Source organism: Thamnophis sirtalis, unplaced genomic scaffold (genome assembly GCF_051295495.1).
Source record: "Thamnophis sirtalis isolate CommonGarterSnake01/CBP01778 unplaced genomic scaffold, rThaSir2_p1.2 scaffold_5, whole genome shotgun sequence".
Taxonomy (NCBI): Eukaryota; Metazoa; Chordata; class Lepidosauria; order Squamata; family Natricidae; genus Thamnophis; species Thamnophis sirtalis.
This window is the reverse complement of record NW_028261385.1, coordinates 56,668,543-56,686,848: the sequence shown is the minus strand read 5'-3', so window position 1 is coordinate 56,686,848 and position 18,306 is coordinate 56,668,543. Positions and strand designations below refer to the sequence as shown.

General features: G+C 39.2%; 1 protein-coding gene across 5 annotated transcripts in view; it reads left to right on the top strand.

The window, feature by feature from the left end:
* ZNF608 (zinc finger protein 608) overlaps positions 1–18,306 on the top strand; it is a 115,847-nt gene that overhangs the window by 17,701 nt on the left and 79,840 nt on the right. The gene's annotated exons all lie outside the window — the stretch shown is intronic.

Genomic DNA, 18,306 nt, shown 5'->3' with positions numbered 1-18,306 from the left:
ACTAAATGAGCAATGAAACTGTATGCTATTAGGTTAGAAGCTTCTTCAGTTTCTTTAAAAAATGTATAACAGTATAACAATGGTGGGTTTCAAATTTTTTTAGAACCTCTTCTGTAGGTGTGCCTGCTTTGTGGGAGTGGCTTGCTGGCCATGTGACCAGGGGGAGTGGCTTGCCAGCCATGTGACTGGGTGGGCATGGCCAACTTGTAAAATGTGGTGAAACTCACTTAACAATGCTCTTGCTTAGTAACCAAACTCTGGCTCAGAAACTCTGGCATTTGAAGCACACAAGTCTTAAAGCTGTCAAGTTACAAGACCCTTGCACCCCTAACCCTTAAAAAAAAACCCAGGGGTGTTCAAACTTGACAGCTTTAAGACTTATGGACTTCAACTCCCAGAATTCCTCCTCTTGCTCTTCATCTTGATGATGTGCGGATGGCAGGGAGAGGGAGCTGGAACCGGTTCTAAACGGCACTGTAGATTTGTGGAACCTCTTCTATAGAAGAGGTTAGAACTGGCAGGAACCCACCCCAGCAGTATAACAAAACTACATGCCAAGCATTTAAAATTACTTTGACAATTTACTATAGCTTTCACACATAAATATTTAGCAGTGTGTATTTTGCTGTTTCAGTAAAAAAAAGATGCCTCCTTTTAATATGCAAACATATACAGGTAATCTTCACTTAGACATTACAATTGGAATCAGAAATTCCATTACTAAGCAACCTGGTCATTAAGCTACACATCACATAACCAAACCAAACTTACAGTGTCATCATTCAGTCATTAAAAAGACATTGTAGCACTGCAACTTGCAATTTAACTGTTGGCTTTTCCATTGTTTCTTCTTCTCAGAAGCCAGTTGTGAAGTGTGCAAATGACAATCACAGGATCGCAGGATGCTGTTATGGTTGTAAATGCGAGGACTGGTTGTAAAGTTATTTTTTCAGCACTTTGTAACTTCAAATGGTCACTCAACATGTTATTCATTAAGCAAGGCTACTTGTATGATAGAATTGCTTGAGTTCCTCTTCACCCATCAAGGCTCAGGGCAACAAGTCTTCCGTCTGTATTATTTCTACATTCTCATATTCTTCAGTTATATCTTATCAAGCACTCTTCATGCAGTAATTGCTTTGTGGGATTGAGTGTATGCTGTTAAAGTGATTGTACTAAACCAGTGATGTAAGTGTTCATTCTTAATTGCAGAGAACAAAAAGGTTGTTGCATAAATAAAAAAGCAAACATTTTTTCATTAGCTGTTTTGTGATATCAACTATTGTTTTTAGAACAAAGTTGTAAAGGCCAATTTCTGCATGCTTTTTTACAGCTGCAAATGCTAAAATAGGAAGCATTGATAATGACATTGAATCAGCCATCGGAATCTTAGATTTTGAGGACAGAGCCTCCAAAGTAAAAAACACTAGTATGGTTTTGCATAGTTGCTGCTTCTTTAATATTTCTGGGGGAATGTACTGATCAAAGTGGAATTGCAAAAGGCATGTCTTCTTGTAAATTACCATAATGTAATAGCAGCTGCGGTATATATTTATTCACATCTAGGAATTCCATTACAACCTTAAGAATCCCATTAAAAAGCTAGGATTGTAGCTTTGTATGATTGTAGTCCTTAAGAAAAGGATTATGATGTCAAAAGAATACATAATTTGTTCTCGCTTAATAATTGTAATTGGGACCATAATTTCCACCTGTACGTGATGTGATAATGAAGTACAAATTCATGTGACTGCATTTCTTAGTGACACAATCCATGCAACAAGTAGGGCTTGAGGGTCATTAATTGAGGACCTCACATAACCATGACATGTGATTTCTTACCGACTTCCCCTAAGCAAATTCAGTGGAGAAGCCAGTAGAACATTTCATAGTGTGTATGGGCTGAAGGGACGCGGTGACTCAGTGGCTAAGATGCTGAACTTGACGCTCAGAAAGTTGGTTCAAATCCCTAGCACCACATAATGGAGTGAAGTCCCGTTTCTTGTCCCAGCTTCTGCCAACCTAGCAGCTCGAAAGCATGTAAAAATGCAGGTAGAAAAATAGGGAATGTAAAATAGGGAACCTTTGGTGGTAAGGTAACAGTGTTTCGTGTGCCTTTGGCATTTAGTGATGTCGGCCACATGACCACGGAGATGTCTTCAGACAGCACTGGCTCTTTGGCTTTGAAACTGAGATGAGCACTGCCCCCTAGATTTGGGAACAACTAGCACATACTGTATGTGTGAGGAGAACCTTTACCTTTATGGCCTGAAGAAGGGCTGCTGCTGTATCGCAGGAGTTAAGCTGGGTGGGACAGAGAAAAGTGTGGTGTGAGCATGTTCTACAGTAGGAGATCTCTGTGATTTCATCCATAGCCAGGTTCCTCAGGAGAAAAAGGAGCAAGAATGACTTGCAACATTACCAATTGGATTTCCCACTGATTTTTCTTGTGAGACGTTATTAGGGGTTGTGACAGGCCCAGAGACAACACTGCGGAATCCAATTGAGTTCAATCCTTTATTTGTCTATTCCTAATGGACAGAATCTTGCCATATTAAAACTGTACTTTCTAATCTACTATGTATATAAGAGATTATCAGAGACATTATTAATGATTGTATAATCAAAAGAAGTATATTCACACTGCTTGAGCACATTAAAACTAGTGAAAGAATGTCTAACCACAATATGTCCCAAAAGTGATTTTCGAAAAGGCAATTGGACTTTCTTGGGTTTTTCACTTCTCATCCAAGATGCTTCTTGAGAAGCAAAACCCAAGAAAATCCAGTTGCTTTCTGGAAAAACACGTTTGGGACAACCATGAACCTATCTATGACTGAAAATCTCCATAGACTCTAATCACAATAATTTCGTCAACATTTTCTTTGATTTTCTTCAAAAACAAAATTCTGAAAACTAAACAGGAAAAAAAGTGAGTGTAAAAGAGAAATTGTAGTTTGTATGGGGAGGAAACCAGCATGAATATATCTGTTGTCAAAACCACAAGACAAGAACTTAGAGAGCTGTAAGAAGCAGTACAGGAAAAACCCAACTCCAGGTTTCATTTCTGTATTATAGATTTTATTTATATTCCTTGCTGGTTTGGCTAAAAAGGACAAGTTAAATTTTCTCTTATGCTTGTTGCAATTTAGTTTTCCTTTAACAAAAAGTATTCTTCAAAATGGGTTATGAGCACTATATAAATAAAATATATATTGTAGAAAAAAATAAGTCTCAATCATATTTTGGGATTATAATCTGAAAGGTGTTGGTGTAGAGATTGGGATGTGGCTGTCTACATGTGTATATGCCCAGAAAATATATGATATTTGGGGGAGGACGAGATGAAGGTTGGCATTCCATTCCATTGCAGAAGTGGTATTCAGCAGATTCTGACCAGTTCTGGAGAACCAGTAGTGGAAATTTTGAGTAGTTTGGAGAAATACCACCTCTGACTGGCCCCACCCCCATCTATTCTCTGCCTCCTGAGTCCCAGTTGATTGGGAGGGAATGGAGATTTTACAGTAACCTTCCCCTGCCATGCCCACCAAGCCACACCCACCAAGCAATGCCACGCCCACAGAACCGGTAGTAAAAAAATTTAAATCCCACCACTGTTCCATTCCATTCTATTTTCCCCTCTTCATAATTTAAATTTAAAATCAAATTTAGTTCTTTAACTTCCTGAGAAAAAAGTAAGACCATAAAGTATGAATAATGAATTTTATCTTCAGATTGACAGTACAAGTCTATTGCTATTTGTTTTTCGGGTAAGTCTTACTGTTCTGTTGTAGTTACTGCTAAATACGTGTGCATAGGTTTAATTACACGAATACACTATTTAACTGACAACTGGAAAGACCTTCAAAAAGAGCTTCTGCAAGCTTTTCAGAGGATTCAGCTGCTTTAATGCTTCAAATGGATGCTTTATTTGTGAAACCTTGTGAGGCACCTTTTTCAAAGCTTTGTGCTGTGCCCAGCTCTGCAGTATTATTAGTTTTCACTGTCACTTCTGAACTGTGTATTTCTGCCCCTTGAGTGACAGTAATAAGAGAAATATATTCACAGAGAGCCTGCTCCTTATGAGTGCAGGGTTTAAAGCTAAACATTTTAGCTGTAATGTATGTATTCTGTTGAGTAATTTTAGGAAGCCGATACTTAAGTTTTGGAATTGATTCATGTTAACCAGGAAGCAGATGGCATTGCGCCACAAAAGTATAATTTTACTTAAAAGAACTTTAAAGATTTTGATGTTTTTCTTCTTTTTTTCTTATTTCCCTGATGGCTTCTTTTTATTGAAGGGTAACTTGAGGAGATCTGGTAGCAATTTTATTGCCTTCCCATGACAGTTTCAAGTAATAGCATGGTTTTTGGTTTCTAGTCAATTTTTTTATACCAGTCAGCTTGATTCTGGTTTTTATCAGTTTGCAACAGACTATTAAAAGTAGGTTTGAAATTTTCTTGACGATTCTAATTCTGTTTTTATATTTTTGCAACAGCAAAAGAGTGAACTTGAACTGATCATAATATTAGCTTCTTTTTTCATCTTCTTGATTAAATAAAGTACCTGCCTTGAAAGACCTAATTTCTCAAGGCATTTTTGAGAATCTCTGGTGTTACTAGTAGTTCACTGTATATTGCTTAATTTTGCACTGCTACATTCTTTTTATTAGGTATTGATTTTATCTCAAATTGTTGTTAACTATAAGCTTTATTTAGAAACATTTTCTTTTGATTTGTTCTAATGCTCTATGAGAGGAGCTTTTTCTTCTTCCTCAGAAATTAGATTTCTTTGTGGTTTGTTTTTAATTGTTTTTTCCCCACAAATTTGGAGAGAGACTGAGCAAAGAAAGGCAGAAGAAATTATGTTGGCTATGGAGACTGTAATATTGTATGTCACCTTCAGAACTTAACACATTGCCTCAAAAACACATTGCTTCCAACAGCATTTGAACATTTTAACAATGACTATGCAGGTTGATTGTTGTTTTGTATAAATAAATAATACACTCCTTCCTTATAATTTATCTTTCTAGAAAATGAATAGTCAGGGTCAGTTAGAGAAAATAAGGAAATTCTTTCCAAACCAATTTTCTTTCAATGAAAAAAAGGTGCATTCCATAAAGACACTTTATGCATATAAAGCTACAGTGCCTATGTCTCTTATTGGATGCCACAAGGGTGAATTCATTATTATTTAACATTCATCCAGGATTAAATGAGAAGATAACAGTCAAGGTATGTAAACCAAAATCAAGCCATGGTCTCAGATCTTAATCTTTGATTCCATTCTGGATTATACCTTGAAGTACAATATATCTCAGCATTATATTGAAAACTGCTCAACAAATGATGTAAATTGGTATTTAATTTCTATAGTTAGTATATAGAAGTCTTGTCAAATTTCCCTGACTTAAGTATAGTTGAACAGGACCATTTTTGGATTTGCATTACCATATTTTTCTGGTGTATAAAACACCGGAATACAAGACTTCTTATTTGTCTCTTCAAGATTTTGAAGTGACAATTTTTTAAAAAAAGTTTTTGCACTCTGTAGACCTCCCCAAAACAGCCTGTTTTCCAGAAACTGGCCCATTTCCCCCCCCCCAAAAAACTCCGGCATGAATAGCCTTTAGGAGCCTTATAGAGTGCTTCGGGGGGGGGGGAAATTGAGCAAAAAATGGCCCATTTGTCACTCATTTCTGCCCTCCCTAGCCCCCAGGAGCACTCTGCAAGCCTCCTAAAGGCTCTGCACGGCCATTTTGGTGAAGGGGTAAGTTTTCAGGAGGCAAAAAATGCTGTATTCAGTGTAGGAGACGCACCCAGATTTTCAGGCTCTTTTTTGAAAAAGGGAAAGGTGTGTCTTATATTCTGAAAAATATGATAACCTTCCTTTCATGATAGAAAATAATTGTTTTGTTTTTAACAGCAGAGTATTATTATTAAGACTATTATTTTAACAATTTTTGGACATTCTGTTCTTTTAAAATGTGGATACAATAAACAAGATGGCAAACATACCAATTGTCCTTTGTCCTTCAGATTTCCCACAAAAACAATGTGAGATAAGTTGAGTTGAGAGATAGATTGGCTCAAACTAACCCAGCCAGTTTTACATCCCTAAGGCGGGACTGGACTTACCATTTCTTGGTTTCTAGGCCAACATCTTATCCATTTATCCAAACTGGCTCTTGTTCTTTATTCTTTTGATCCTAATAACTGGATACTTAATCAGATATACAGATACATATTTGGACTCAAAAGTCTGTTACTGAACTATGCAGTAATTAAGCAAGACATCATGTTGTCAGAAGCACCTGTAAAGAACAAAAATGGCAATTGCATTGCTGAGGTGGTCATAAATGTCTGAAAGTTGAGAAATGCCTGAATCCTGATCATGTGACTGAAGGGTCAATATGATGGTCATAAGTATGAGGACTGATCATAAGTTACATTTTCAGTTCTAGAAAAACTTCAAACGCTTGCTAAACAGGATGATCGTTAAGTCTGTATATGTCTTTGCTTTTGCTGAAATATTCTCAGATCTCATTGAAACTTTTCTATACCATCCTTGTCCTCCCTCCCTCCCCCCTCTCTCCCTCTCTACCCACCTGTGTCTCTGTCTCTATCTCTATCTATCCATCCATCCATCCATCCATCCATCGCTGAGAGACAATCTCTAATGAAGACTGCAGAAAAGATATGGGCCAACCATATTCCTTTTTCAACTTCCATTGCTGTCCAGAGAGAACAGCATCTTGGTTTATATTTTCACATTTTTTCTCTCTATACACACACAGACACAAAATACACAAACGCACACTCACAGTGCAGCTTGTGATAGTGGGAAAGTTTACGTTTTTCCTCCAATTTGATGAGAACTCCTCACATATCACTTGAGATTGGTCAGGTCAGGAATTGGACACCACAAGAATCACTGGAACTCAGTTTTATTGTTAAAAGGTATAGAAAGATTCCCTCTTCTTCTCTACCTAAGAGAATCAAGGGTGCGGCAAACTTCAAACTTTCTCTATCTCTCCTCCTTTCTGGAACTAAGTTAGTGTTTAGATAACAGCTGTTGAATTCATTCTTCAAAGTCACCTCTGTACCACACATACTGAGAACGCCATTCACATTCCCAGCATTGCTCAGCTGGGAAATGAGAAATGCTAGTGGCTGGAATGATATAATTGACATGATGGATATGAGAGGGATGATGTTCGTGAAGCATCTGTGTACATCTTTTCAGTAATATAATACTTCTGCATTTGCCATCTTGTGTTTTAATTTTGTAACCTCAAACCACAACTTCAACCCTGCCAAGAAAATTACATGAATGTTGTCACCAGAAGTCAAGCTTATCTCAAGGGCATGCATACAAACAAAAGCTTTCGCCAAAAGTGTTTTAAAGTTTTGCTAATTTTTACTCTTTGAAAGCAAGTTGAAGGAAATAGATAAGAGCATTATTTTTGCATTTATAAATTTGATGTTTTTAAACAAATCTTATTTTTTACTTTTGATTTTTTTTCATTATTATTATTTTTTGTCTGTGATTATACAAATAACTTGGGCAAATAACATGACCTGATTTTGCCTGGGTTTGAAAGCTAAGCAAGGTCAGGCCTGGTTAGCATTCAGATGTGGAATGCCATATATGTAGGCAAATTGGGAAGTAAACAAAAAAGCATTCTAGAAGGCAGTGGAAAAACCACTTCCATACTGTTGCCAACAACATATTTTAGCCAGTTATTTTCATAATACCTCAGATGTTCTCATAGAATAGCATTTTTGTTGATTAAACACTATGCCCCCTATGGTTCTGGACGACAGAAAAAAATACAACTCATTCTAAGCCTACCTGTGCTGTTGTTCAGATGAGTAAAATTTTAGTTTGTTTGTCATGTTTTGCTTCATTGTCATCTATAATCTTGGCACTTAGTTCTAATTCCATGTTAGTTACTCAGTTGGATCAGCCTGATGAGGAAAAGATAGGCTTTTTCCTAGCACAGCTCTCTTTTCTTTTGGAATAATCAGGAAGATTGTTAAATTCTATTCAGCAATTGTTGTAAGGGGACTCAAGTTGTGGGATAAGGAGATTTTGCAGATATATTGGAATATATATATACATAGAATTTTAGAGCATTGTGACTATTATTCATCCATAGTTTTCTGTATACAAAAAATAAATCTTCCGTTGTGTTCAGAACTTAGCTTGAAAATGCCCCTTCTAGAAATGTATCTGGACCTGATGTAGCTCATTCTGGCTGGAGCTTAATTGCACAGGCATTTTAAAGTTTGATTTTTATTTACTTTCATTCTTCATACACATGCACACAAATACTCCATGTATACAGTATATATTTCTTATTTCTTGTATAGTTTTAGGATGAAGGATGATATTGTAGGAAGTTAGCACCCACCCCTCTCCTAGAATTATTAAATATTCCAAAAAATATTAAAAAGGCAGAATATTAGTTTCATTACCCCTGCATGGCCCAGGGGAGTCTGGCATCCAATCAGGATACCTCTCCTTACACAGGAACAGGAAGCTCCAAGGTGGGGCCCAAGAGAGGGTATAAATCTCAATCAATATCTCTCTCTATCTCTCTCTCTCTCTCTCTCTCTCTCCCCCTCTCCCCATCCCTCCCTCCCTCCCTCATGGTCGATTGCCCAGGACCTCAAACTATATGGTCCTGTCCACCATTAAACCATCTTTCCAAACAGTTTCCATGTTTCCAGTGTTTTTCTTCCCACTTGGAACTGAACCCAGATGGACATTTCTTAAACCAATTTCAAATGTTTTAACAAAGTAGTGGGTATATCTTGGAGTTTTCACACTGTAATGATCTTTTCAGGTGGATATTTGGTAGCTGTAGTAAGACTGTTTCTTTTTCTTTTCATTTGGGAAATATTGCAGTTATCTGTCCTTTACAATACTCCCACTATTTATTAAGAGATGGTTCTTTTTTATATATATATTTAAACTTTTCCTTTATTTTCTAGACAATAATTTGGCTCCCAAAGGTTCTTTCCTGTGGGGCTAATTAGTATTATGGTGTACTCTGCTCTGTCTCAGTGTACTACACCTGAAAAATCAGCCACTCAGAACTAATATTTAGTTAAAGTTAAAAACTTATTTTTCAGAGTGCACCTCTAAAATCATAATAAATAGCCAAGAATTATTTATTTTTATCCTGCCTTTATTATGTATACAAATAACTCAAGACAAACATGTCTTCCTCCATCTTTTTTCTCTATTAATTTCGATAAGAGTACTCTCTCCCTATCAACCCAAATCCTACACCTGGGAGCGTTGATTGATTGGGTCAAGTGTTTCTTTCTCTGGATCGCAGGTCCAGCTTGTTGAAGTTAATTAACCAGATCCAGAAGGGTCGTTGTGTTCCTGTAGCCCTTCTTTCCAGCTTGCTGGGAAAATCCATCTCATGCATTGAAGTGGTCCTGTGGGCGCGACTACATGCCAGGAGGCTGCTGCCATATCAGAGGGCTGATTCTAGCAACTCAACGCTCAAGGTCCCTAGCCTTGGTTAGGAGACAGTTGGTGGCACTGGCCACAATGCTACCTGGGGAGGGGCCCCTCTCCACTACCTTGTTTGCCCTTAGTTAAGAGGTTCCTCAAGGGGGTGGCCCACCTTTGTCCACCACCAGTCCACAGGTTTCCTACGTGGCACCTTCTCACGGTACTACGGGCCCTTATGGTTGAGCCTTTTGAACCACTCCGGACGGTTAGCTGGAAGCTCCTCACTTGTAAGGTTATGTTCCTGGTAGCTATCACCTTGGCTAGGTGAGTCTCGGAGCTGGGGCTCTCTCCTCCAGGGAGGATCTATGCACGTTTCACAATAACAGGGTAGTGCTATACCTGGACCCGGCTTTCCTGCCAAAGGTAAACACGGTCTTCCACCGGGTGCAGGAGGTGGTTCTTCCGGACTTCTGCCCAGACCCGACCAGGGAGCGGGAGCACAGCTGGCACCATTTAGATGTAAGAAGGGCCTTACAGATTTACCTAAGGCGGATGGCAGAGTTTTGTAGGTCTGAGGCTCTGTTTGTGTCATTCCAACCCTCGTCGCTAGGGAAGAGGGTCTCCCTGTCCACCATTAGCCGCTGGATCCGTCTGGCCATAGCCCTCGCCACGAGGTGCAGAACTTGCCGGTTCAAGCCGGCATCACGGCCCACTCCACTAGGAGTGTGGCCATCTTGGCAGCCTGGGCCTCCGAGGCCCCTATAGAAGACATCTCCAGGGCAGCGACATGGGCATCCCTGTCGCCCTTAATCTGGCACTACAGGCTGGATGCCTTTGCATCTTCCAATGCGGCATTCGTCCGCAGGGTCCTGCAACAGGTCCTGTCGGATCAGTGAGGGCCCACGCTTGGGATGAAACTTGGGTATGTCCTATCTCTGGACCATCCTGCAAACTCACTCTGGAAAATGACAGTTGGTCTTACCTGAACTGTTATTTTAAGAGGTGTTTGCAGGATGGGCCAGTTTCCACCCTAGGTTAGATAGACAGTGTTGGAGGAGGAGGTGTCTCCTTTGTGACTTGTTTTCAGGATCTTGGGAGCGCATACTGCATTGAAACTGGAGTCAGAGGAGAGGAGCCCAGAGGCGTGGCTTCAGCTTCAACCAGTCTCGAGGCCAATTGGCTGTGATAATACCATTTCTAGCCCTATCCAGACAATCTGTATATTTGGATAACGATAGCTCATTTCTTATGTTATTTGAACCCTAAGAAAGAAATTTGTTTCCCATATCAATTTGCACTTGACAACAGTTAAATTTAGTGTGGGTTTGACCAGGCAGGCTATTCCAATAGATAATATTCTTCACTATCACCTTTTCCCTTAAACATTTCCATTACTCTTTTTTTCTTTGTTTGCATTCTGGGTGAATCTCATTTATACTGATTAAAATTTGCCAGTGCAACGTAGCAAGCATCATAAATTTAGTGATACTACTGTGTAAACCAAAAGCTTCTCCATCCACTGTTTGCTTTGTGGTAGATTTATTTATTTTCTGCATGCCATGTGCCTCAAGCTAGAAAGCTAGACTTTTAAGGTTGTGTATCATCTAGTCACAGCAGATGGCCTGTTTCCAGTAATATGCTTTTATTTCTATCTCCTGTCTCCTGGCTAACATAATCTTGAAAATAATGATCATTCTTTGTATCTCTTTATAATCCCATAGTAACTGGAGAAATAGTTCTGCTATTACCAGTAAGAATTTGTTATGAATAATGGAAAAATATACTTAAATTAATAATTTGACTGATAATTACACTAACAGATCAAATTGTGTAGGCTTTTGATAAGTACAACATGAATAGATGTTTTGCATTTTGATACTTTCCTTCCGAGCCTATACAGAAAATAATAGCTTCATAGCTTTGTGCCCTTATTGCTGAGATATGACTGAGAAAACAGCATGCCTTATAGTACAGCACATTCATTTTCATCTAGTACCCGTTTATTGCCCTGAGCACTGTAAATCTGTCAGCTCTTCACGATGCTTTCACCTCTTTCTTCATTTGCTCCAGCTTCTAGTTTGACAATGTTCCCCTGAGGCAGAATTCTAATCTGCTTCCAATTAGTTGCAAAATGTGACTGAAATTTCCACATTATGACTGCTGTTTTACTTGCACGAACACATCTAGAAACAAATTAATGCTCTTGAATATTTATTTTGTGAGCTCTTAGATTTACTTTCAGGAGGAAATTGCAAAATGTTTTCAAATGACGTACTAGGGCTACATTTTCACTAAAATTTTAAACCTAAATCTGGACTTTAAATATATATTTTTTCTAACTAAAAAGCGAATGAAATATTTTTGGCATCTTGAAGTTCTTGATCATTTATTATGGATGGAGGGGTTACATATTGCTGAGTTTTCAGTAATTATTTCATTCTGTTTTCAGTAATGTCTTTGTACTGGGAACAAAAATAAGCAAAAAGTCAGTCCTTTAACCTCTGTGTAAAGAATATATGTTTTAAAAATATTGATCTAGAGGGCCTAATGCAGGGGTGTCAAACTCAAGGTCCAGGGGCCAGATCCAGCCCACTGGGTGCTTAGTTCTGATCCACAGGGCCATCCTGCAAACAGCCCATTTTCGCTGGCAGAGCTCTCAGACCACACAGGCATCCCTGACTCGAATGACATATAGCTGGGCACCCCCACCCTGCCTCTCGAGGTCAAACACAACGCTGATGCGGCGCTCAATGAAATTGAGTTTGATACCCCTTCCCTAATGCGATAGCTTACCATGTGCTGCACCTATGCTTTTCACCTTGATTATTTCCACAATTAGTATACAGTAGAACCTCTGATCACAACCATAATTCATTCCATAACTTTGGTCAAAAACTGATTTGGTTGTTACCTGAACCTAATTTTGGAAATATGGGGCTTACAAAAAAAATGGTGCAAAACGAAAATTGTGAATTTTTGGGGTGGAAACTAATTTGGTCGTGGTCAAAAGTGTTCGTGACCAGAAATCTGCTAGATAGTATAGCTGTGTAATAGATTCCCCAGACCATGCCATTCTGGATGATCTATGGATGATTTAGAAGCTTTCAAAAACAAATTTGCAATTTTTAGATAGGGCCTAGTCCTAAAAAATCAGGGTGGCTGTGGCTAGAAAAATCAGTGTTGCTGTAGCTAGTCCAGTATTTTCTGGAATCTTCTATCTCAAAATTATATGTTTTGTAGTTATGTACCATACTGTTCGCAGTATAAGATGCACTTCCCCTTGCTAAAAAAAGATGGAAATGTTGGTGTGTCTTATACACCGAATACCGCCATTTTTGGCTTCTGGAAATCCCGACCTGCACACAGGCTTGTTTTTGCCAAAAATGGGGCATGCAGAGGGTTTGGGAAACCTGCAGAGTGCTCCTAGCGGCTGGGGAGGGCAAAAACACAATGTGTGTGGGGTTTGGGAGGTGAAAAATGGGCCCATTTTTCACAAAAACAGGCATTTTTGCCCTTTCCAGCCCTCATGAGCACTCTGCAGACCTCCCAAACTCTCTGTGCCCCGTTTTTGTAAAAAACAGGACTGTTTTTGGTTTCCCAAACTTCCCACGGGTGCCGTTTTTGCTCTCCCCTGTCCCCAGGAGCACATTGCAGGCCTCCCAAACCCACTGCGCACGCCGCTTTTGTAAAAAACAGGCTTGTTTTTCACCTCCCAAAACCCCCACGCATCATGTTTTTGCCTTCCCCAGCCCCCAGGAGCACTCTGCAGGCCTCTCAAACCCTCTGCATACTCCGTTTTGGCAAAAACATTTTTTTCTTGTTTACCTTTTCAAAATCTTGGTGTGTCTTATAGTCTGAAAAATACGGTATATATTGTAGGCTGAGGGTTGACCGAGGTGGGTAAAATGAGCACCCAGACTGTTGGGGCAATATGCTGACTCTGTAAACCGCTTAGAGACGGCTGAAAGCTCTATGAAGCGATATATAAGTCTAACTGCTATTGCTATTGCTACTTAAGGTGTTAAGATTTAAGTATTAAATCACTCTCTCAGATCAATCCACCTCAAAGGAGAGTTGTGGGGAAAACAGGACGAGGAAGGAATGTTGTGTACATTATGTTTGCCTCCTTGAGTTACTTATAAAGTACTACACAAAACTTAATTACAGTATCACTCTTATATTGTATACTGAAATGAATCTGAGGAATTCATGAAAAAGGGTCCTAGGAGGTCAAATAGTAATTATCAAAATTAGCCAAGAAAGAAATGAAGTTTTAACTGTCATCAAGTAACCAGAACTAAAATAAATCCCTAGTGCTATGGATCTTTCTCAACAGGGAAATTTGAAATCTTAGTTTTGTCTGCTGCAAAAGTTACTCAATATCATATAAATCTACTTAAAATTAAATGTGAAAATGGAATAAAGGTATGTAAATTCTAGAATATAGTTTCTGGAGGTTAAAAGAGGTTAAAATAAAGTTCTGATAATCTCATATTCTGTAGGAAAGAATTATAACTATACAGTTTGGAGTAACATTTTAACAATCGCTGGTTAACAGCTCTGTATTTATCCCAAATAGATATGACATATTGATTAATATAGTAGTTAGCAAAATTGTGTAATTTTCAAAATGTGCATCCGTTTTAATTTTTTTACGAACATTTCAAAATACCTTGAAGTAATCTTTTTTTTTTTTGCAATCTGAAATACAATGAAGGAATTTTATAGTTTTAAAAAGGGCAACAATCACGTCTTATTGTACAATAGAATAATAAATTTACAAATACATTGATTTGAAAAAGAATTAAACAAGTATTTCAAAGGTGCTGTTCAAAAAGTAACTAAACTTTCTTTTCCCCCCCTTAAAAACATTTAGTTTCTCATCCTAGAAGTTTCTTCAGTTCTGAAAAATGTACTTACAAGTTAGTATATCGTTCTGTAGCATTTTGTTGATTCTAATAAAGATGTTTCTAAACAATATTTTTATTCATGAATTATGTGTATGTGTGTGTGTGTAAAAAAAAATCAGACAGCTCATTCTTTTTTGAAAGGCAAAAATACATATCACAGTCCTGCAGTTTTATATCTTCTGGATGAATTTGTTGCTTTTAAATATCACAAGAACAAAATAATAAATAGAATCTGTGAACTTCTCCATTGGATTGTAGCCAAGTAGCCAGAGGAAAAGGGGGAAATATGAAGAGCTTTAATTGTACAGCAAATCATTTGTTTGCAAATTAAGACTTATTCAGTAGCCAAATCTTCTGGACAACTAGGTAAAAGAATGAGATTCTGAAGTCTAGGGCAGGAATCACCAACCTTTCGGACCTCAGAGAACACTAAATTCATAATTTTAAATCCCGCGGACCACTAATATGATCTGCCTAATGACTGGCTGGGTGGGCATGGATAGGTAGTTATGTGACTGGGTGAGCATGGCCAACTCAATGTCACCCACATTGAGGGGCGCCTCGCCAGCCTCTACTCATCCCTCCCCTCCCAACCACTCCTTGACTCCCCACCTGGGCTCCTTAGGGTCCGAACAGGAAGTTGTTGGAGCTAAGCAGCCACCACAAGAAAGAGTTGGCAAAACAGCTGGCTCAGTTCAAATTGACCAAGGAGGAGGCTCGGCAGAAGCACCTCACTAAGGACTACGAGCATAGGCTTTCCAAGCAGAGGAAAGACCTGTGAGAATGGAAGGCCAGGTACTGGCGCCTGGAAGCTCAGCGGGCTGAGATACTCCACCAGTTCGAGGACCTGATGCAGTCTCACTGGAGCAAAGTCTTCTGGTTTTCGCCATCAGTGGCACTTCCCTCCAGCTTTCGTCGAAACCCCCACACCAGGAGGCTGAAGCAGACCCCAAGTCAGAATTTCTGCCCCCTCCAACCCACACAAAAAGACCCAGAAGGGGGAAACTCTGCAGCAAAACAAATGTTTATTGCACGTTTCCATCCCAGGGGGCGTAGTTTGAGGACCCCTGATTTAGTGCAATATAAAAAATGCAAATATTTTTTCTGCGGACCACCAAAAAGTTTCTCGCAGACCAGTTGGTGACCACTGGTCTAGGAAATGAACATCTGGCTTCATATTTTGTGACACATTTTTGCTATTCACATCCCCCTCCTCCCTTGCAGAGGCATAAGGGGGAAGGGAAAATGGATTGTTTGATAGATAAGGCTGCAACACAATGTGCATATTTGAAAAGGGAACAAAAGATTACAAAAAGAGAACTATCAGGTTCTTCTGTCTGTTAGGAACCTGACTATTCTAGAGCATCAGTTGTTATAAGCAAATGGAGCTTATCCCTTTGGTTTGTTTCAGTTGGAAAAAAATAGAACTAAACCAATGAGACATTGCTTTGAACTTGAACAACTATATTTGCTCAAACCTGTCTTTCCTTACATGGTTCAGTCATCAACAAGACGGTAAAATTACAGAAGTTGGCCATTATTTCACTATTCTAAGTAATTAATGTATAGCAGGAACTGATAAAATATATGCAAACCCATGTCAATCACTTTTCAATGGGAAAAAGGAGACCTAGTTTTATTCTACTTAGTGCTATATCTATGCTAAATTTTGGACTCTTGGAATAAATCATACTAACTTCAGCTCATAATGGAAATAAGGTGGATATAATTATCCACACATTAATGTTTTCCCAAGGTGCTTCTACTTTGATCATTAGTTACATAGAACAGGAATGGGTAACTTACAGTTTCAATTTTCCTTTTATTTGTGATTACAAAGCCCCTTGCAACTTATATAGCTAAATTTTTATTTCTTAATAATTTGGGCAGGAAACATATGTATAAGTAATCCTTGATTTATAACTATAATAGGGACTGGAATTTTAGCTGCTAAATTATGTCATTGAATCATAATGTGACTGGACCTGATTTTACAGCAGTTTTTACTAAATTGTTAAGCCAATCAGATGGTCATTATACAAATCATATTGCTGTTAAATGAATCCACCTTTCCCAAGTAACTTTGTTTGTAGAGAGCCAGGTTGGAAGGTTGAAATCATGATCATGTGACCCAGTAATGGTATCCTATTATCTTCACTACCAGTTTGGTAGCGAGAGCATTCTGCCATCGAAAACAGAGCTCGGGATGACTCCCTCCAATGTTCCATTTTTGGCTGCAATGGCCTCCTGCAACCCTCAGCCAGTGAAAATGGAGCACGGGAGGGCTGCCCGTGGTTCTCCTAAGCTCTGTTTTTGCTGGCTGAGGCACCACATGCCGGTCCTTTGCTGTTTCCAGGGCAGCCCTGCAGGCCAGATCTAACCACCCCACACATTGGATTTGGCCCCCAGGCCTTGAGTTTGACACCCCTGCTTTATAGAGAACTAAAACTTGAAAACAATTATTCCTCCAAATCCTGCTTTTTTTATTTGCATGATAAGCAAGAGCTTGTGTCCTTATTCCTCACAAGTTTACCTTTAGCTTTCACCAGGATATTTGTAGACAGTTTTAGTCCCCAAATATAGTACACATTCAAAACATCAAGGTAGAGATATTGAACAGAATTCCTGCTTTACAATAAATAAATATGTTTTCCTTCTTCACTTGCTTATTTGCTAGCATTTAAATGCATTGACTTGTACATAGGTAACTGCTGTTTACCTCCAGCAAGTGCAAGTGTCCACCATATATGTATAGGTCAGTGATCACTAACCTTTTTTCCTCGGGTGCTGAAAGTGCATGCATGCCCACACCCATAATGCCATGCCCCCCGCATGCCCCACCACCCACACATGTGCACCTGCCCCCACGTGCCCTGTTTTGGGCCTAACAGGCCTCCCTGAAGCCTCCGGAGCCGGAAACGGCTCGTTTCCGGACTTACAGTAGGCTCGTTTTTCAACCTCCCCAGGCTCTGGAGGCTTTCTTGCGGTCTGGGGAGGGCAAAAATGGCCTCCCCCATGCCCCTGGAGGTCGGTAATGGCCCGTTTCCGGACTTCCAGTAGGCCCATTTTTTGCCCTTCTAGACCCTCCATGTGAATCCTGTTCTTACCTGGCATCCAAAATGGGCTGTGTGGAGACTCCTGGGAGAGAAGGGGTGGCGGGGCCAGCCAAAAATCAGCTGGCCAGCACACGCACATACATGCTAGAGCTGACCTAGGGCAATGGCTCACATGCCCGCAGAGACAGCTCCACATGCCATATGTTCGCCATCATGGGTATAGGTAACGTTCATGCATATTTTTCCATATAGTGTAACTTTTTAAATTAATTTAGATGTTGTGTTAAGCACTATAAGTATATATTTTAACATTACAAAGTGTCTGGAGATGCATAGCAGGAAGATAGAATACTAATGTGGTTAAATTTGATTGCAGGCTTTGCGTTCACTTTCTAAGACAAAATAAACTTCATGGGTTGTGGTGGAAGGAAAAACTATCCCTCTCTTTATGAAACATAAGAAGCACATAGATATTAAGCATTTTTTGTGCCAGATGATTTCATGATCAATGGAACTCCCTTCAGTTACAAAATATTTAATAGTCTGGATAAGAGTGTACAATTGTCACCCATTTTCTCATAAGCAAGTTTCTGCTGATCTCAGTGGGAAATTTTTTCATGCAAGTGAGAGAAGGATAGCAGGCTATGAATTAGGTGATTGTATCATAGTTAGCTTATTAGTTGCCATGCTGTGTTCTGCCCTACCCACTCTGCAGGCAACTGGAACAACACTATGAGATGAGATTTCCCTACTGTGAAATCGGGGAGCTTTACCAACCACTGAAAGCTCTCTCTCTTTTTGTTATAGTTACTGCAGTTCATAAGAGAACTAAGAAAATACATACAAGCAGTAATTTATCTGC